At 40.9% G+C, this 4,292-nt stretch overlaps 1 non-coding gene across 1 annotated transcript; it reads left to right on the plus strand.

Moving 5' to 3' along the window:
* Nucleotides 1-3,110: 3,110 nt before the first annotated feature.
* On the plus strand, nt 3,111-3,185 carry Trnas-uga (transfer RNA serine (anticodon UGA)). The gene has a single exon. It is a non-coding gene; the product is annotated as a tRNA-Ser (tRNA).
* Nucleotides 3,186-4,292: the final 1,107 nt, after the last annotated feature.

Here is a 4,292-nt window from a genome sequence, read left to right on the forward strand (position 1 = left end):
ATTTAGATTTTTGAACTTCACTATCGATACTGTCCAGGAGGGAGACCTCAGAAAAACATTGAGCCACTGGCTCCTGGGCAGCCATTGACCTATATAATACTTCTAGCCACACATGGACGAGTACTTCAGCAGTATTTTGAGCCACTCGCCCTGTGATGAAACGTTCTACGACTCACTTCGAGCCGGTTTTTTCATCAGTTCTACAGGACATTTTGTGCTGTCCTCCGTTTCACTGTTAGTGTCTGTGGAGCCATTCGTCGCTTGAAATAGCTTTTCTGTTGCTCTCTAGACACTATCTCTATTATTGACAGTAACATCTGCATTTCTCGCTTTGTGATTCAGCTTCTCAAGTCCATTCTCGGCGATGTGTGTTTGCGTCAAAGTTATTACTGATGGTGCTATGGGACAATATTTTAGTTGAAGAGACGGCAGTCTTGGCAACAAAATGATTATTACAGGCGGAAAGCATTACTGTTTGCAGAGTGAAGGGGAAAGATCCTGCAGAGACCTAATGATAGTATCTTCTAGCTTGGTAGCACCACGTACCGACACAAATAACAATACTACACAATGAAGCACTAGTCCTATGCATACCAAGCTTTGTGGAGGTGTTCATCAGATAATGAGTATCACTGTCTTCGGGTTCGCCCCTCGTAGCTGTGTGGTGAGAGCGACGGAATGTCATACCTAACGGCCCGGGCTAGATTCCTGGCTGGATCGGAGATTTTCTCCGCTCAGGGACTACGTGTTGTGTTGTCGTTATCGTCATCACTTTATAACGATATGTTTACGTAATGTGTATACACAAACATACAGTTATAAATGTCCCCGTTCGTAGTCGCTAATTATAACAATATGTTACTTTTCTGCTGTAACATATAGCTATAATCAGCGGTGGAAACATATTTGCGAACACCGACTGTGTGCGGCTGTTTCTTGTTGGATCGTCTGATCAGTCGGAAGTTGCATTGCAGAGGAGAGTAAATGCCTATTCAAAATATAATTATTTTGGATAGCTCAACATGAATTTCCTAAGGGACCGTAGTTTATCATGCATTTACCAGTAGAATATGGCGCGGAGAAAATATTTCGCCGCATGCAACTTCCGTCCGAACTCGACGAAAGAATTCGTGACTGTGAACTCTCTATTTGGCAGAAACATATAGAAAATTAAATAATTTCATGAAGAAGTGAGACATAGATTCTATAGTAAATGAATAGTCCATACACCAGTTCCATTTAAATCTGAATTTATGGCAAGTAATAGACAAACTTACACTGCAATGAAGGATTTAACATGGATGCCGTTTTGACTGGCACTTCTCTTAATGAAAACAATTCCTTCGACGTTTCCACATACACGTCGCACAATAAATCTGCTGCTAGGCACTTTTAGTATTACACATTTACTTTACACTTGAACAATATTAATCTTAACAATAATAATACGGCGGCAAGACATGCGCGTCCGACACAAAACACAAGAGAAGAATGAGTAACTGTTCATCGAGAATATCTCGTACCTCAAAAAAAAAATGTGTAAAAGTGTTCTTCTTCTGTCCGTTTTGCGCGCCGCGGTTTTCAAAGTCAATAACTCACTGTATCTCTGACGGCGCTTCGACAATAAACAAGTTACGTCACAGGTCGTTCACCTTTTACATTCTCGCAACACTATTTGCTAACTGTAGCTGTTGCCGAGCGACTGCTCGATTAGTGAATGATTTAAAATGATAAGACAATCACATAATGTTACAACTTCATCCCCATAGACACGCAAGTCACCGAAGTGGCGTCAACTTGAAAGACTTGCACTAGGCGAACGGTCTACCCGTTGGGAGGCCCTAGCCACGCGCCATTTCTATTATCTTCAGAACTTATGCTCACCATCACGGTCAATATGAGGTGTAACCACACAGGAACGAATAAATTCTTGTGTTTAAAATTTTTCTTTTAAAAAATCCCCATCTTCAAAGGATGCCGTGGGTGTGATGATGGTCATGTGATATGACCGAAATCGGTCACCTACGTTCTTGTAACATACGTGGTGTGATCAAGACTGGTTTTAAAAAGAAAAAAATTAAAAATTATTGATCACTGTTCCTAAAATGTTTATTAAAATTGTTACTGTTGTGTTTGTTCTGCTATGCACGGATAAAGCCTCTCAACGTGATCTTCAGGAGTTTCTCGCCATGCATGAAACAAGTGCAAGTGGTATGGCAGTGGGAACTCCAGCACAAAATTCAAGTGGATGCCGTCAGCCGTCTCTGGAGTCGCCAAAATGTCAGACATGGTGGTGGAGGGAAATTTAAAAGTAAAAAATGGCGATGGTGTGAAAATTGAAAGAAAAAGTCCAGGACGGCGGAAATATCCAAGATGTGCTTTGTAAACCTCCTCTAACATTTCAATCCAAGATGCTGGCATGTTCAAAATGTTTATGTCAAATGCTGTATCCATCGTGTCACATGTGCAGACACAGCAAAAAAAATACTTAGCTTCACCTGAATTGCGTAAATTGATGGCACTCAGCAAACACTTCACACACACACACACACACGTCTCAGAAAAATACTACGCACACATCTTACGACTTGTACTTATATGGGTATGGTGTCTTTTCTTTAAGACATGTCCGAAAAAACAGACACCGTACCCATATATGTATGCGCTCTCCAACTTCCATGTACTTAATTTTATTTATCTGACAAATCCTATTCTCAGGGCTATATTTTATTTGGACTAATGGAGCTATGCAGATGTTTGTAAAAACGGCAATGACATATCACTCCATGTTAATGTAATACTGCCGCCTTCTGAAGAAGCTAGATTTAAATCTATCGAAACCTAGATATAAAGATTACTTTATCCTTTGCAACTGGTCGGCTATTTTTAATCCTAGTATATAGTTCTGGCAACACGGGCCATGACCTTCTTCTGTGCGGATGCACACATATTCCCCGAATTCTTACGGGACTTGGTAAGAATGTCTTCCACGAGTAATGAGTGTGTTGGGGTGGGACACTATGAATATAGTGTGTGGACATACAAGGTGAGAACGTGGGTCTCGATGAAGGCGTGAGCGAGATAGTCCCTGCAGTCGCACTATCCTCTGTGCCCTCGGTGGTTCAGATGGATAGAGCGTCTGCCATGAAAGCAGGTGATCCTGGGTTCGAGTCCCGGCCGGGGCACACATTTTCACCTGTCCCCATTGATATATATCAACGCCCGTTAACACCTGAAGGTGTTAATATAATTCTAATTTATTACGACTTAGTGCAATTGCTAGTGCCGGCTCGATGAAAGAGAAGTTCTTGACAACTTAAACGTATAGGTAACGGACTTCTTTGCGAAGCGCTTGTAAAGTCAGCGATTGAGTATTCGGATTCATGACCCAGGAGCAAGCTATACATGACGAAACATGCCTCTTGCTACACACTACTGCATCTGTGCATATGCCTAGAGAGAAGGCATAAATTTGAAAAGTTGTGTTGTATGATAACCCGTGATTTTTACCATGGATTTATGTTCAAGATATAAAAATTAATTTACAGCCTGCTTCTCGTGCTCATCAACCAACAGCCTGGGAACTTTAACGCAGAAAACTAGTTGTAAATCACATTAGCCATGTTCACGCTGTCACACAGTGCAAACTATATGATCAAATAACGTAAGAATTTAATTCACATTCTTATTAATCTTGAACTATTTTGAGAACGTCACCTATTTCAAAGATTAGGCTGTTGCAGTTCGGCTAAGAATGTCACAAGTGGCCATCAGCAAACAAAGTTTTTACAGCTGTGTCTCCCTTCAACGAAATGACAGTGAGGAGTATTTTGAGGGCAAACAGCATACATTATGAATAACGTATCATTCATGAATCTATCGACAAGTTTCTTACACTGTTTTGGAAACCAATTAAGTGTAATAAATAAATTCATATTATCGAGAAACGCTCGATAAATAATGGAATACATTATTTTCTCGGTTCGTTTCGATTGAAAAACGCTGAATTTCTTATGGGACATCGTTGAATACTCACGATTCATGCAAAAAGTTTCGTGAAGTTCAGATAGATGGCTGTGCTATACATGGCTTTCAAAATAACAGAGGTGCGTTCCGTGGAAAGACCTGGCGTTAGTTTCTTTTGGCTGAAAACCAGTGTATCGCTGATATTCACAGGCGCTTGCAGCATGTCTACTGAGATCTAGCAGCGAACAAAAGCTCGCTGAGTCATTGTTCTGAGCGTTTGTCATTATCGTAAGAAGATCGCCCAAATCCCTTTGCCCTGTAGCGTC

The sequence above is a fragment of the Schistocerca cancellata genome, chromosome 8, assembly GCF_023864275.1.
Source record: "Schistocerca cancellata isolate TAMUIC-IGC-003103 chromosome 8, iqSchCanc2.1, whole genome shotgun sequence".
Taxonomy (NCBI): domain Eukaryota; kingdom Metazoa; phylum Arthropoda; class Insecta; order Orthoptera; family Acrididae; genus Schistocerca; species Schistocerca cancellata.